This window comes from Myotis yumanensis, unplaced genomic scaffold (assembly GCF_028538775.1).
Source record: "Myotis yumanensis isolate MYYU_CA2020_CCGP unplaced genomic scaffold, mMyoYum1.0.hap1 SCAF_1, whole genome shotgun sequence".
NCBI lineage: Eukaryota > Metazoa > Chordata > Mammalia > Chiroptera > Vespertilionidae > Myotis > Myotis yumanensis.
In genome coordinates, this window is record NW_027223752.1 from 82,021,030 (window position 1) to 82,038,503 (window position 17,474).

General features: G+C 49.0%; 1 pseudogene; it reads right to left on the reverse strand.

Annotated features, from left to right (window-relative positions):
* Nucleotides 1-2,133: 2,133 nt before the first annotated feature.
* LOC139007288 (cold shock domain-containing protein E1 pseudogene) lies at nucleotides 2,134-6,428 on the reverse strand (annotated as a pseudogene).
* Between the last annotated feature and the right edge of the window lie 11,046 nt (nucleotides 6,429-17,474).

The window sequence follows — 17,474 nt, forward strand, 5'->3', positions numbered from 1 at the left end:
AAACATATAGACTGAAATTCTCAGTCTCTTTGGGTTCTCAAGTTGATCTGAAATTTAAAATAATTTGTTAATTTTTTTATTATTTATAGAACTGCAGGCATGCCCTTGTAAATAGCCCCTTATTTTTTTTTAGAGTTTAGTCAGATGGAATGAGAAAATGAGCAAAAGATAAAAATCACAGTGAAAAAGAAAAACTTACACCTCCCTGTTCATAGTAGGGCCCCAACATGAGTAATCAACCACCTGCTGTCATGAAGGCCAATGGCTCTCATTGCATCTAAAGATTGCCACCATGTCTTCTGTGACAGAGCAGGAGTTTAAGACCATATTTCAAAAGAAATATATACTTATTGATTTCAGAGAGGAAGGGAGTGGGAGAGAGAGATGGAAACATCATTGATGAGAGCATCATTGATTAGCTGCCTCCTGCAAATCCCTTACTGGGGATAGAGCCCACAATCCGGACATGTGCCCTGACAGGGAATTGAACCATGACCTCCTGGTTCAGAGGTCAGTGCTCAAACTTAGGCCAGCACGGTTCTTGAGGATGACAGAGTTCATGCCCTTAAGGTGCATGTTGTCACTTATAATCCAGGGTGACAAGTGAGACTGGAATTCTGTGGAGCCCTAGAAAGCTATTCTACCCAAGAATTTTGGTTTAAGGAAGTCTTCTTACAGAAATTCATATCTGATAGATAAGATTTTTGTTTTCAAATTATATTGACGTTTGAAAAAAAATACCTGGTATGTGGAAAAGTAAGAGTTGGACAGTAAAAATAAGCTCTAAATTATATAATTTACAACCAGGGTAATTTGTATAACAAGAAAAATAGGTACTCTTTATCTTCCATTTTGAGATCATGGGTGGTCTAGCAATAAATGATGAGTCTTTTCCACATTTTAAAAAATGTCTGTGACCTAATATGTTCCATTAGTAGATACATGAACACACATTACATGATTCTGGATGAAACTGGAAATGACAAGTGAAACTTTTAATTTTTTTTTCTGATGTTTAAATCACAGAATCCACTAGTTTGGTGTGTGTGTGTGTGTGTGTTTGTTTGTTTTTTTGAAAGAGAGAGATGGGGATCAAACCTACAACCTAGGGATGTGCCCTGACAGGGAATAACCTGCAACCTTTTGGTGTATGGGACAATGCTCCAACCAACTGACTCCACCTGACCAGGACTCAGAATCAGGCAAATTATACTCCCCCTAAACAATATCAGAATTAGTAAACTCTTTCTAAACCTTGATAAACATATCCCTTCAATTAGAAAGCGGTGTAGAAGGAATGGGTTATAAATTGGCCATTTCTTAGTACAGTCACAGGGGGGCAGCATCTGCAAACATTGACCTGAGTCTGAAGGTGAGTGAGTAAAACAGTGCTAAGTTTGATGGGCTGTCTCAAACTACAGTCACTTTTTTCCCCTTTCTTTCCAAAAAGCACTGATAGACCACATTTCTTTGAGTCTGGAAGCAGCTAGTAGTTCAAGGGAAATCCACGTAGGAGTAGTCAGATTTGGCAATTCTTTCCGAAGAGGAAGAGAAGGAAGATGCCACTCATAGTACCAGTGTTGATCTTATGGATGCACATATCACGTGAGTTTGAGATTTCTCTGATTGCTTCTGGAGAATTCAACCTTGTGGAAGAGTACCTGCATGCATTTGCAGGAATGAGATTTTCTGAATGAGAGCAAAAAATTGGTAAAACAAAAACACAAAAAAGAAGGAAGATAGAAGGGGTTGGGGAGGGAAAAAAAAGAATAAGAAAAATAGAGAAGAAGGATGAGAGAGACCATTGTAGCTCAGAGAATAGAGATCTGACCAGACTTTCTCTGAAGCCTTCTATTGTTTTTTCTGAACAGAAGTGAATGGACAACAGATAAAGCAAATTCCTCAATTCCTGCTCCTACAAGGAGAGAACTTCACCACGTACTGCAATTTCTCAAGCACTGTGAACAACTTACAGTGGTATAAGCAAAGCCCTGGAGGGAATCCTGTTTTCTTGGTAATGTTAGTCAGAGGTGGAGAAGTAAAGAAGCAGGAAAGACTGACAGCTCGGTTTGGAGAGACCAGAAAGGACGGCTCCCTGCACATCACAGGCACCCAGACTGCAGACGTCGGAGCCTATTTCTGTGCGGAGGCACAGAGCTCTCGAAGCACCTGCTGCTTGTCCCCAAACCTTGCTGTGGGGACCAGGAGCAGCTGCTCCCTATTTCTCTTTAGAGCAGAAGTCAAAGCAAGCTGAGGCCACAGTGTCTATGAAGAAGTGAAAATCTTAATTTAAAAAAATCTCCAGGCTCAAATAGTTTTTATTGGAGAATTCTACAAACATTTGAAGAGTTCACTTGAATTCTACACAATTGCTTCCAGAAAAATAGAAAAAAGAAAATAATTTCTGGCTCAGTTTATGAAGTTAGTATTACCTTGATAGCAAAATCAGACAAAGACCATACAAAAGGGGGGGGGGGGGGGAACTACAGAGAAATTTCCCTCATATATAGGGACATAACTTTCTTAACAAAACATTAGCAAGTAGAATTCATTAATACAGGAGTGGACAAAAGTAGGTTTATAGTTTTGAGTATGAGAAACACAAAGTATATTATTGTATTATTAAATACTAGAGGCCCGGTGCATGAAATTCATACACTTGTGGTGGTTGGGTCTGCAACCTCTCACAGTCCAGGAGCCCTGGGGGTATGACTGACTGACGGCTTAGTGGGCCTAAGCTAACAGTCGGACATCCTTAGCATTGCCACGGAGGCAGGAGAGGCTCCCACCACTGCCGCTGTGCTCGCCAGCCGTGAGCCCAGCTCCTGGCTGAGCAGCGCTCCTGCTGTGGGAGCACACTGATCACCAGGGGTCAGCTCCTGCATTAAGTGTCTGCCCCCTGGTGGTCAGCACTCATCATAGTGACCGGTCATTCCACCATTCAGTCATTTGCATATTTGCCTTTTATTATGTAGGATACGCTGTAGATGAGGCCCCCTAGAACCATAAGAAATGCAAAAAATTCACGGTTAACTCATTCTTTAATTGCCCCTACTTAAAATCAAATTGCTCCCCCCCCTCCCCCCCCCGTGGGGTGTGTGCTGCACCTTGGGAACCACTGGGCTTGACACTTTTCCTCTCTGAGCTTCATTTCTGAATGCATACGCATATACCATGGGAATAGTAATCTCTTCTCTGCCTACCTCACTGGGTTGTCATGAGGAGATTCTGAGCTAATAAACCTAGAAATGTTTCATCAAGTAAGTGATATCGAAACAGGAAGAGATTGTTATTTTTAAGCCCATGGGTACCCTTGCAGGTAGCAGGTGCTGATTAGGGGAGGAGGGCATGATTGTTTCCTGGGACTGTAGCTATGGAAGCTTTGCAGAGGTTTCTGCAGGCCTGGGGGCAGGGGGGGGGGAGGAGAGGGGGGGCTCTGGCCAGCAGCCCTGTAGCGGTGGTCGTCCCTGGAGGCACTGGTGGGGGGCTGGGCATTAGGAGGGGCCTAGCGGGGGAAGTCCAAAGGGGGAGTAACTGTCAAACCTTCCCACTTGGTGCCATTCTTTAAATTGTATGTGGCTGTTTCACAGCTGTACCTGCTCAGGGCGGGGCTCCAATCTCCTGGAGCGGAGCTGGGGCCAGGCCAGGGTGGAGTCAGGTGGGCTAGGAGGGCGGGTTTAGCTGCGCCCCCAGCGAGGTTCAGCAGCTTCCACTGTGGAGATGGTGCTGCTGCTGTGGGAGGGAAGGGTTTGACCCTGGGGGGCCTCTCAGGCCTGCCTCCACCTGGGACTGGAGTTGTAAGAAGGAGAAGCATGTCTGGCCCCAGTGGAGGGGGCCCGGCAGTTGTGGCCCACGGGCCCCAGGTGTGTTGGGGTGCTGACGGGTGGTTGCTGGTGTGCTATTATTGTGGGAGCCCCTAGCGGGGGTGGCGGGGGAAGAGATTGGGAGTCAGGGGTGTGGGCTGCAGCTATCCCTGAGGCTAGGTCTTCTCCCAGTCTGGTCAGCCTCCCCGTCCCCCCAGAGGGTGCAGGGGCTGGGGTAGGATGTCCATGCAAGGGGATTGGAATAGCTCCCTGTGGCCTCTTCCTCTTCCTTCTTTGTAGACCCGGCTCCTGTCAGGCACTCTCCTCAGACCCCCTGGAACTTGGCTGCGGCCACCTGCCCCCTGCTGTGCACGCAGCCTCCTGCTGGTATGTCAATATGCAAATTGGTCGTTACTGTGACACCATTAGGACCAATTAGCATATTATCTCTTTATGTATATAGATTATATTATTTTCCATATTAACAACTGTAAACCTAATTTTGCTCACCTCTGTATATTAAAAAAATAATACATCAAACAAGGCTGCTTCAATATTTGAAAATCAACTGATGAAATCCACCATATTAATAGGCTAAAGAAGAAAAGTCGCATGATTACATGGAAAAAGAGCTTTTTGCTATTTCCCACTTAGAGTTAATGAAGCCAAACTGATCTTTCACACACTCCACAGTGGCCCTACTCAGTGGTGATGTTGTAGGCTATAGTCTGTACATTTTGGCCTAGGACACACAATTGGAATTTGACACTCCCTTTTCTGCAAGCAATCCCCTTTGTTGGCCATTCCAACTATGCCAAATGCATAGACCTTATATTTCATATTCCTTTCCTCCATGATCTCAATTATTTCTTGGTACTCAGTCTGTGTTGGATCAACACTCCTCAAGGGGTTAATGACTTTATCAGAGTACGTGATAGGATCAGCTTCTTCAGTAATGCCATTCACTGAGAGTGTTTTGTTGACTTTTTCTGCACTGACTTTGCTGCATTTGCCTTTGGGCAACTTGTACTCCTTCATGTCTCCCAGTTCCAGGCTACTGACATCACCAGAGAACTCACTGTAATGGGAAAAAAAATTTTCTTATAGTGATTCGCTGTTTCAATAAATTCAAAATTATCCTTCAGAGTTGCTACATAACTGACGAGCCTTTTAGAGTTAGAATGATGACCTAAAAGTCACACACAGATTACAATCTACTGTCCAGGCTTACTTGTCACTAATACTAAGTTCATCCTTATTTCCTATTTGAGGAGAAGTGGATCAGTGGCTTGAAAGTAATAGTCAATTTCACTCCACAATCGTTATAAATAACATTCTTAGCCTGTTTTTTGTTTGTTTGTTTGTTTTTGCCTTTATTTGAGTTTAGTGGTTTTAGGATTTTTAAAAAAGTGACTTCTTTTTCTACAGTGCCCAGAAAACTATGATCTGAATAGAAGTGGAATAAAACTGTACCCTTGGGATACTTTTTAATTCTAGCACCATGATTTCTTAGGGCAGAGAGCACATTAGGAAGTATAGTAAACTCGACTTCCTCTGCGATATGCATGTAGTTCCCATGAAGAATTTCACTATAGTGGAAGAAGATAGGAGCATCATTTGATGATGAATCCATACATTTGATGAAACCAAAACCATCTTGTATGATAGCAATTACACCCATTTTTCTGGCTTCATCACTGAACCAGGATGGACTTGATAGAAGTTCTATGTTGGTTGCTCATTCTAATTTGTCACTTAGGTCTGTTGAAATATTAAGCTTAGCATGGCCACCTTCCAACAGGGTCACCTTGGATTTTGTATTTGTGTCTACACAGGGAAGTTCTTTAGGAATCACAAAGTCTACTTCGCTGTGTCCCGTCAATGGGTCATTCTCTTTTTTCCTGAGTGCTTTTGGGATCACATTGGTTACAGTTCCTTCAAAATGTTCAATGCCGATATCTTCAAAAATGACTGTTCCTTGAGGCAATAGTCTGACATCTATTTCAACTTCTTTACCATTACTGTCCTTGTTATGAATTCCACATCGTCCCCAGGTTGTAAGGCTCCTAAGTGACCCTTAAATTCACTATAGTGAAAGAGTATTTCTTTTATAACATCACATCTTTCATTAAAGACAAACACCTCCTTCATGGCACAAACTACTCCCTGACAGCGGGCTTGTTTGTTTTTCAACAGCATGTTTCGAGCACTTATAGCACCAGTATGTTTATTGTGATCAATTACAAAGTTTATTTTAACTCCAGTTTCCAGCTGAACATTTTCTTCCACATCTTCAGGACCTGTAAGTCAGATGAAACACTTCTTGTCCGTTTATTCATTCTTCAAGGAGGATTTCTGCTTTTATCTTCACCAGTTTAACAGCAATGGGTTTCCGCTGGTCAGATGATACTTCAAATTCAACATTATCTCCTAGTTTTAAGTCCTGCAGGTTTCCATTATGCTATGGAAAGTGGAAGAAAAGTGTAGCTTGACATTCTGAAGACTGAATAGACCCATTAGAGGTTATCAGTTTTTCAATAACCCACTTTCACACAGTGCTGCTGAAGTATCACTGGGGTACCAATTGTGTTCATTGTTGTGGAGAAGATTTGGATCAAAGCTCATCTCTCAGTGATAATCAAATATTGCACTTTCAGTAGTAATTGCTGATTCTTCTTTTTCAACACATTTCAAAGGATGACAGTTGCTAGTATTAAAAAAATTTGAGAGAAAATGACCTAAAGCTAATAAAGAATACAACTGCTGTTGCACTGGGCAATCTCACAGTGCAGCACTGAAAACAATGAAGATGACTGACTAGCAGTGCTGGGAAGCGCTCGTTCAAAGTTTTTGAGTAGGCACAGACTTCTTATTTCAGATCAAGTGTTGTGTACTCTTTTTTGGTCTTATTGGTTGTTTCAAAGTTTGTTCCTTGCCTGGTCTAAACTTGAAGCAGTAGTTTCAGGTGGCAAAGTCTATTCTATTACACTTCATACCCAAAAGCTCAGCGCCCCCTCCCCAGCAATGTCAGAAGCAGCACGCCTAGCACATAGAGTTTATTTTGTTTTTTTATATTTTATGTATAAGTGAAATCATATGGAATTCTTCTTTCTCTGTTTGACTTAGCATTATACCCTCTAGGCCCATTCATATTGTGGCAAATGGCAAGATTACCTTTCTTTCACTGGCCGAGTAATATTCCATTGTCTATATGTACCACTTCTTTATCCATTTGTCTATCAATGGACACTTAGTCTGCTTCCATATCTTGGCTATGGTAAATCATGCTGCAATGAACATAGGGATGCATATGTCTTTTTAAACTAGTGTTCAGGGTTTCTTTGGATAACACTCAGAAGTGGAATTGCTGGGTCCTTCTTTGTTTCCTATTATGGGATTTTTAAAAAGTTTATTTTGCCTGATGTAAGTACTGCTGCTCTTAATTTCAGTTTCATTTGTTCTCATAGTTTCAGCAATAGCATGCTATTGAGGTGTGTATATGTGTGTGTGTGTATGTGTGTGTGTGTGTGTGTGTGTGTGTGTGTGTGTGAGAGAGAGAGAGAGAGAGAGAGAGAGAGAGAGAGAGAGGGAGAAAGAGAAAGACCTGGCACAGAAGAGGCTCCCAATGAATACTTGTTAAATGAATGAAGTATAAATACTAGGACATTTATTCCCATATCTTTATAGTCTGATATTCCCCACCCCATGTTTGTTAAGTTTGTTGTCTACAGAATTTTGCCCACAACTCTAACACTATATTTATCCTGTTGGAGCCTTTTGTTCAAAATGTTTTTCATAATATTGAAATATTATATTTAGAATAAATTAAGGAGTCACTCAACATAACTTCTCTCTCTAAATTCATAAATAATAACTCATGTACAAATTTAGAAAACAAGTAATTCTTGAGTGCCTAATCTGTACCAATCTTCTTGTAAACATTGAAGAATATGGGCTTTTGAGCCAACTTTTAGATATGGAAGATTAAAGAGAGAAAGAAAATTAAAGAGAAGCCAACAACTGAGAATCATAATTTAAATATAACTGAAATAAAGCAATAAGTATAATTAAAATTTTGGGGGAGTGTTATAGGGCCAGAAACTAATAATGAGTACATAGGTATTACAGCAAAGATTTTCAATTGCAAATGTGAGGAGAGAGTCTTTCAAAAGATTGCTGGCCAACTTTTGGCCTGGTCTTTGTTATGCAGTTCATTTATTCAGTCACAAGAGGGGGTTGGTTCATCAGCAAAAAACATTTCTTTCTGGGAGAAGGGCAGATAAATATGTTTTCCATTGACATTTTACAGGGAAAAAAGGCATACTTTCTTCCTCTTCAGGCAACTAGTACTTCATAATTTCTTATTGAGTATGTGTGGTCAAAGATTCAGGGGCCCTTAGACCAATAACCTAAGTCCTATACATGTACCTCCATAAATAACTTTCTCTCCACTTCTCCTTGATTATCTCTTACTTTCCCTATTCTTTATATATGTTTTTCTTCCCTCCGATAACCTTTCTACAATCTCCACCTCCTCCACCATTTTTGCTTTTACTCTTCTCTTTTCTTTCTGCCTCACTATCCCTGGTGCACAGCACCCATAGCCTGGCATAGAGAAGATGAGTATTAAGGATATTTCTTTAAGGAGAAGAGGATGAGCACAATTCACGTAATCAGTTACTATATCAAGAGCAGATGCATTGAAAAGTGTCTACCTAGAAAATAGTAGATATCATGATTCCAGGAAACTCTATGGGAAACCTGAGCTCCCAAAGGTGTAGCTTTTAGCTTCAACGCTGTTAATTTTTCCTGTCCCTTTGAGCACATCACTGACTTCTTTTGAATCTCACATGCATCTTCTGATATGTAGACAGAAATTTCATCTTCTTACAGCACAGAGCTCAGTACAATTTTCTGGGATTAAATGATACTTTGTATAAACTCCTTGGAGCATCAGCCAATTTCTTTGGTACATTGAGGAAGAACTTATGGAAGAAAGGTCCTGTATAGAAACATCCTCATGATTTGTTTTCCTGATCTAGAGTCAAACTTTATTTATTTATTTTTTTCAAATATATTTTATTGATTTTTCACAGAGAGGAAGGGAGAGAGATAGAGAGTTAGACACACCGATGAGAGAGAAACATCGATCAGCTGCTTCCTGCACATCTCCCACTGGGGATATGCCCGCAACCAAGGTACATGCCCTTGACCGGAATCGAACCTGGGACCCTTCAGTCCGCAGGCTGACGCTCTATCCACTGAGCCAAACCGGTTTTGGCTAGAGTCAAACTTTAAACCTCACAAATAATATTAGTGGGCACCCTGAGAGTTGGAGATATCTGGTTGACATTCTCCCCTTCTTTTTTTTTTTTTTTTTTTTTTTTTTTTATAATAATTTTTATTTCTTAAAGTATTACAAAGAGTGTTACATATGTCTCCTTTTTCCCCCCCATGACATTCCCTCGGCCCCTACCCCCCGCCCCCCCCCGTCCCGTGTCTTGTGTCCATTGGTTAATCTTATATGCATGCATATAGGTCCTTCAGTTGGTCTCTTAATCCCCCCCCCAACCCTCCCCAGGCTCCCCATTGTAGTTTAACATTCTGTTCAATGTTGCTCTGCTTCTGTATCTACACCTGTTCATCAGTCCATACTGGTCCCCTTTATTTGTCCCAGCCTCACTGGAGCAGTCTCAACCTCACCAGGGCCGTCTGAGCCTCACCAGGGCCGTTTCAACCTCACCGGGGTCGTCCCTACCTCACGGGGGCCGTTTCAACCTGACCGGGGTTGTCCCTACCACGCCGGGGCCGTTTCGACCTGACTGAGGTCGTCCCTACCTCACGGGGGCCGTTTCAACCTCACCGGGGTTGTCCCTACCACACCGGGGCTGTTACAACCTGACTGGAGTTGTCCCTACCACACCGGGGCCGTTTCAACCTGACCGGGGTCGTCCCTACCTCACGGGGGCCGTTTCAACCTGACCGGGGTTGTCCCTACCTCACGGGGGCCGTTTCAACCTGACTGGGGTTGTCCCTACCACGCCGGGGCCGTTTCGACCTGACTGGGGTCGTCCCTACCTCACGGGGGGCGTTTCAACCTCACCGGGGTCGTCCCTACCACACCGGGGCCGTTTCGACCTGACTGGGGTCGTCCCTACCTCACGGGGGCCGTTTCAACCTCACCGGGGTCGTCCCTACCACGCCGGGGCCGTTTCGACCTGACTGGGGTCGTCCCTACCTCACGGGGGCTGTTTCAACCTCACCGGGGTCGTCCCTACCACGCCGGGGCCGTTTCGACCTGACTGGGGTCGTCCCTACCTCACGGGGGCTGTTTCAACCTCACCGGGGTTGTCCCTACCACACCGGGGCTGTTTCAACCTGACCGGGGTTGTCCCTACCACGCCGGGGCCGTTTCGACCTGACTGGGGTCGTCCCTACCTCACGGGGGCTGTTTCAACCTCACCGGGGTCGTCCCTACCTCACGGGGGCCGTTTCAACCTGACTGGGGTTGTCCCTACCACGCCGGGGCCGTTTCGACCTGACTGGGGTCGTCCCTACCTCACGGGGGCTGTTTCAACCTCACCGGGGTCGTCCCTACCACACCGGGGCCGTTTCGACCTGACTGGGGTCGTCCCTACCTCACGGGGGCCGTTTCAACATCACCGGGGTTGTCCCTACCACACCGGGGCTGTTTCGACCTGACTGGGGTCGTCCCTACCTCACGGGGGCCGTTTCATCCTGACCGGGGTTGTCCCTACCACGCCGGGGCCGTTTCGACCTGACTGGGGTCGTCCCTACCTCACGGGGGCCGTTTCAACCTCACCGGGGTTGTCCCTACCACACCGGGGCTGTTTCAACCTGACCGGAGTTGTCCCTACCACACCGGGGCCATTTCAACCTGACTGGGGTTGTCCCTACCTCACGGGGGCCGTTTCAACCTGACTGGGGTTGTCCCTACCACGCCGGGGCCGTTTCGACCTGACTGGGGTCGTCCCTACCTCACGGGGGCTGTTTCAACCTCACCGGGGTCGTCCCTACCACACCGGGGCCGTTTCGACCTGACTGGGGTCGTCCCTACCTCACGGGGGCTGTTTCAACCTCACCGGGGTTGTCCCTACCACGCCGGGGCCGTTTCGACCTGACTGGGGTCGTCCCTACCTCACGGGGGCTGTTTCAACCTCACCGGGGTCGTCCCTACCACACCGGGGCCGTTTCGACCTGACTGGGGTCGTCCCTACCTCACGGGGGCTGTTTCAACCTCACCGGGGTCGTCCCTACCACACCGGGGCCGTTTCGACCTGACTGGGGTCGTCCCTACCTCACGGGGGCTGTTTCAACCTCACCGGGGTCGTCCCTACCACACCGGGGCCGTTTCGACCTGACTGGGGTCGTCCCTACCTCACGGGGGCTGTTTCAACCTCACCGGGGTTGTCCCTACCACACCGGGGCTGTTTCAACCTGACCGGGGTTGTCCCTACCACGCCGGGGCCGTTTCGACCTGACTGGGGTCGTCCCTACCTCACGGGGGCTGTTTCAACCTCACCGGGGTCGTCCCTACCACACCGGGGCCGTTTCGACCTGACCGGGGTTGTCCCTACCTCACGGGGGCTGTTTCAACCTGACTGGGGTTGTCCCTACCACGCCGGGGCCGTTTCGACCTGACTGGGGTCGTCCCTACCTCACGGGGGCCGTTTCAACCTGACCGGGGTCGTCCCTACCACACCGGGGCCGTTTCGACCTGACTGGGGTCGTCCCTACCTCACGGGGGCCGTTTCAACCTCACCGGGGTCGTCCCTACCACGCCGGGGCCGTTTCGACCTGACTGGGGTCGTCCCTACCTCACGGGGGCTGTTTCAACCTCACCGGGGTCGTCCCTACCACGCCGGGGCCGTTTCGACCTGACTGGGGTCGTCCCTACCTCACGGGGGCTGTTTCAACCTCACCGGGGTTGTCCCTACCACACCGGGGCTGTTTCAACCTGACTGGGGTTGTCCCTACCACACCGGGGCTGTTTCAACCTGACCGGGGTTGTCCCTACCACGCCGGGGCCGTTTCGACCTGACTGGGGTCGTCCCTACCTCACGGGGGCTGTTTCAACCTCACCGGGGTCGTCCCTACCTCACGGGGGCCGTTTCAACCTGACTGGGGTTGTCCCTACCACGCCGGGGCCGTTTCGACCTGACTGGGGTCGTCCCTACCTCACGGGGGCTGTTTCAACCTCACCGGGGTCGTCCCTACCACACCGGGGCCGTTTCGACCTGACTGGGGTCGTCCCTACCTCACGGGGGCCGTTTCAACATCACCGGGGTTGTCCCTACCACACCGGGGCTGTTTCGACCTGACTGGGGTCGTCCCTACCTCACGGGGGCCGTTTCATCCTGACCGGGGTTGTCCCTACCACGCCGGGGCCGTTTCGACCTGACTGGGGTCGTCCCTACCTCACGGGGGCCGTTTCAACCTCACCGGGGTTGTCCCTACCACACCGGGGCTGTTTCAACCTGACCGGAGTTGTCCCTACCACACCGGGGCCATTTCAACCTGACTGGGGTTGTCCCTACCTCACGGGGGCCGTTTCAACCTGACTGGGGTTGTCCCTACCACGCCGGGGCCGTTTCGACCTGACTGGGGTCGTCCCTACCTCACGGGGGCTGTTTCAACCTCACCGGGGTCGTCCCTACCACACCGGGGCCGTTTCGACCTGACTGGGGTCGTCCCTACCTCACGGGGGCTGTTTCAACCTCACCGGGGTTGTCCCTACCACGCCGGGGCCGTTTCGACCTGACTGGGGTCGTCCCTACCTCACGGGGGCTGTTTCAACCTCACCGGGGTCGTCCCTACCACACCGGGGCCGTTTCGACCTGACTGGGGTCGTCCCTACCTCACGGGGGCTGTTTCAACCTCACCGGGGTCGTCCCTACCACACCGGGGCCGTTTCGACCTGACTGGGGTCGTCCCTACCTCACGGGGGCTGTTTCAACCTCACCGGGGTCGTCCCTACCACACCGGGGCCGTTTCGACCTGACTGGGGTCGTCCCTACCTCACGGGGGCTGTTTCAACCTCACCGGGGTTGTCCCTACCACACCGGGGCTGTTTCAACCTGACCGGGGTTGTCCCTACCACGCCGGGGCCGTTTCGACCTGACTGGGGTCGTCCCTACCTCACGGGGGCTGTTTCAACCTCACCGGGGTCGTCCCTACCACACCGGGGCCGTTTCGACCTGACTGGGGTCGTCCCTACCTCACGGGGGCCGTTTCAACCTCACCGGGGTTGTCCCTACCACGCCGGGGCCGTTTCGACCTGACTGGGGTCGTCCCTACCTCACGGGGGCTGTTTCAACCTCACCGGGGTCGTCCCTACCACACCGGGGCCGTTTCGACCTGACTGGGGTCGTCCCTACCTCACGGGGGCTTTTTCAACCTCACCGGGGTTGTCCCTACCACACCGGGGCCGTTTCAACCTGACCGGGGTTGTCCCTACCACGCCGGGGCCGTTTCGACCTGACTGGGGTCGTCCCTACCTCGCGGGGGCTGTTTCAACCTCACCGGGGTCGTCCCTACCTCACGGGGGCCGTTTCAACCTGACTGGGGTTGTCCCTACCACGCCGGGGCCGTTTCGACCTGACTGGGGTCGTCCCTACCTCACGGGGGCCGTTTCAACCTGACTGGGGTCGTCCCTACCTCACGGGGGCCGTTTCGACCTGACTGGGGTCGTCCCTACCTCACGGGGGCTGTTTCAACCTCACCGGGGTCGTCCCTACCACACCGGGGCCGTTTCGACCTGACTGGGGTCGTCCCTACCTCACGGGGGCTGTTTCAACCTCACCGGGGTTGTCCCTACCACACCGGGGCCGTTTCAACCTGACCGGGGTTGTCCCTACCACGCCGGGGCCGTTTCGACCTGACTGGGGTCGTCCCTACCTCACGGGGGCTGTTTCAACCTCACCGGGGTCGTCCCTACCTCACGGGGGCCGTTTCAACCTGACTGGGGTTGTCCCTACCACGCCGGGGCCGTTTCGACCTGACTGGGGTCGTCCCTACCTCACGGGGGCCGTTTCAACCTCACCGGGGTTGTCCCTACCACACCGGGGCTGTTTCGACCTGACTGGGGTCGTCCCTACCTCACGGGGGCTGTTTCAACCTCACCGGGGCCATCCCAGCCTTACCGGGGAAACAGGAAGTTTGGCCTTCTGTCCCCTGCCGGCGGCTCCCCACTAGACAAAATCTCCAGGCGTTCCTGGTGGTTGCACATCCAGCGCTCCTGCCCTCCACCAAGTGCACAGACTGCTTGTCTGCTGTCCCGCAGTGCCCCACCAGAGACTGGGACCAGTGGGCATGTTTGTGCGCTTGCTGGTACAGCAGTTCCACAGTGCCGGCCGAGTCAAGCCCAGCCCTGGCCGGCCCCGGACCCGACTCTGCCCCCCGATTGCGTCCCTCCCAGATGCAAGGAGCTGAAATCTGCAGCCTGCTGGGATGGGCTCTGTACTTGGTGCTTCAGCACATCCTACTCAGTCTCTATGCGCTTCTTTCTATGCGAGGAGTTGAAATCTGCAGTTTGTTGGGTTGGGCTCTGTACTTGGTGTCACATCCTACTCAGTCTCAATGTTCTTTCTCTCCTTCCAGTTGTAGAGCTTCCACTGGGCCAAGTTTCCCATGGTTCTGTATGATAGGTGTTTGTCTGATATTTGGTAGTTTCGATGTTGTTGTGTGAGGTAGCACGCACAGGTCTCTTCCTTATGCCGCCATCCTGGTTCTCCTGGGTCTGCTTCTTGAGTGTGTCTCTCATGGCTGCGAGCAGTTGAAGTCTGCAATTTGTTGGGATAGGCTGCAAAAGCGCAGGTGGGTCTTTTTGTGCACCTGGCACAGCTTGGATGGGGATGTAAATTGATTAGGGCTGAGTCTCAGGGAGTCGCCATGGCGGAGTAAATAGCACTGGCTGAGTCTCCGCGGCCCCTTGACTCTCTGCCAGGGCTTTGTGTCCCCCAGTGCCGGTGAGCAGCTGTGCAACAGAGTCTCCCTCGCTTTCTGATGGCTGCAAGGCCGTGCTGCCTCTCCCCGTAGGGTCTGGTGCTTCATGATCCCGCCTGAACCAGCTCAGTGGATTTGAAAGTTTGCAGAAGAAGGCGCTTCTACTTGTGGGTCTGGCACACCCCAGATGGGAATGTAAATTGCGTAGGGCGGGATCACAGGGAGTCGCCGGGGTGGAGACTCAGTGGCCCCTTGCCTATCCAGGACTCCAGGGCTTTGCGTCCCCCAGTGCCGGCGAGCAGCCGAGCGCCAGAGCCTCCCTCGCTTCCTGACCGCTGGAAGGCCGTGCCGTCTCTCGCCTTGGGGCCTGGGGCCTCAGAGACCCGCCCGAACCAGCTCAGTGGATTTGAGAGTTTGTAAAAGCACAGTCATTCCCTCTTGTGCCTCTGGCACAGCCCTGAGGGTAGGGCGGGGTCACAGGGAGTCACCAGCGTGGAGGAAATAGCGATGGCGGCGTCTCCACGCCCCTCGCCTCTCCGGGACACCAGGACTTCTTGTCCCTCGGTGCCGGCGTGCAGCCGCGTATCAGAGCTTCCCTCGCTCTCCGACCACTGCAAGGCCGTGGCCGCCTCTCCCTGTGGGATCTGGGGCCTCAGAGACCCGCCCCGAGCAAGCCCAGAGGATTCGAGGGTTCGTAAAAAACCGAGAATCCATTTGCAGCCCGCGTGGCGTGTGACTGCGTACCTCTGGTTTTGGTGCCTCCGTAGCTCCCACTCAGTCTCACTGCGCTTCTTTCTTTTCCTCCAGTTGTAGATCTCCCACTGGGCCAACTTCCCCATGGTTCTGAGTGGCGGTTGTTTACTTCATAGTTGATAGTTTCAATGATGCTGTGAGAGAGCAGCACACACAGGTCCGCTCCCTACGCCGCCATCTTGGTTCTTCGACATTCTCCCCTTCTTCTTGGGGACATAGATAAAGCAGGGGAGGAAGATCTAGAGAAGGAGCTGCTCTATCATTGGCTGACAAGATCCTGGCAACATCACAGTGGTAGCTACAGTTGTAAGTCTTTACTGCAGCTGTTGCTTCTGTTATCTGGAATTTCTTTAAGACTCAACTCAGACACAAAGACTGAACTTTGGGCTCATGCTCTCAGCCCTTCCTTGAAGTATGAGGCTGCTGACTGGAGTAACTGTGTTTCTGACCTTGGGTAAGTGTTCTGTGCCTACCAAAAGGGACCTTGAAGGGTTATTTGCTCTCTAGTTCTCTCCCAAACTAGAGTTGGAGCTGAGAACTGATCTATGCATTTGTCTAGGGAGAACAAACTTCTACATGACAGATTAAATCATAACCACTATCCCAGAAGAACCCTTGGCAGTATCCAGATTGTAAGAAATTTCTGGGTTTATTGAGCCAAGGACCCATGGGATAGAGTCTATGGAGTCTCTGATTTTTGGCATGTACCTTCGGTCTCCATAACACTAATAATATGTTTTGCATTCTAGAAGGACATAAATAAAAACACTATAGTATGGGGTAGAGCCAAAGAGTTATGGGACTGTTGTGTCCTTGATCTATAGATGCTAATTTGAATTTCTTAACCCTTTAGGGGCTATGATTGATGCTGAGATCACCCAGCCCAACTCCATGGATTATGCTGAAGGAAAAGATGTGAACCTGCCTTGTAACCACTCTACCATTGGTGGAACTGACTATATACATTGGTATCGGCAAAATCCCAATCAAAGGCCACAGTATATAATTCATGGCTTACGAAACAAAGTGACTAACAACATGGCCTCTCTCATCATCACAGAAGACAGAAAATCCAGTACCTTGATCCTGCCTCGGGTTACCTTGAGAGACTCTGCTGTGTACTACTGTGCTGTGAGAGACACAGTGGGACAGATGGGGCTGCACCTGTGCATTATCTCCCTGGCAAAAGAAGGTGGGGGAGGCAGCAGCTATTCAGAGCAAATCTAGAGCCATCTAGGAGCGTCAGAGAGCAATATGAAAGGAGGAAAATGAAGGGAAGGAAGTAGGAGAATATGAATAAGGAAAACAAGAAAAACAGGGTAAAGAGAGGACAAGGAGTAAGCACTTGATTTGTTGATGTGGCTGAGAAGTATGAGGAAACTAAGAATTATAAGGTTAACATAGCAATAAAGTAAAGCGGTATTAAGAATTTGTCATGGCTTCTCTGCATGTCAATAAAATGTTGGTTTCAGTATTTTAGCCTAAAAAATATGGAGGAAAAGAAAAATAATTATACTTGTCCCAAAGGTGTCTTTTATTTGGATGCAGAGATAAGACCAAGTTTGGAAATGCATGCTACTATAGTTGTTCCCCTTATCAGAAACAAATCACTCTTTCTCTAAGAGAAATCTGAAATGTTATTTTTTATTGTTGCTAGTCTAAAGCATGTATATTTGTGATGAAGTTCTTTTGGAAAGAAACAACAATTAAATTAATATTAATTTATTTTTAAGTGTCTAGAAGTCCTACATCTAAAAAAGAGTTTGCATAATTTTTTGATATTCCATAAAAGATTCAGACAGAGCTAAAGTAAAGCCTATAGTTATATCTCCTTCATTTCACTGTAGCTTCCACTGTCCTTCTCAGAGTTTAAGATTATTTAAAGTATCATGCCAGACTGATTTCTTTAAAATAAATAATTTCATTCAACTACATACATATTTACACGCACAT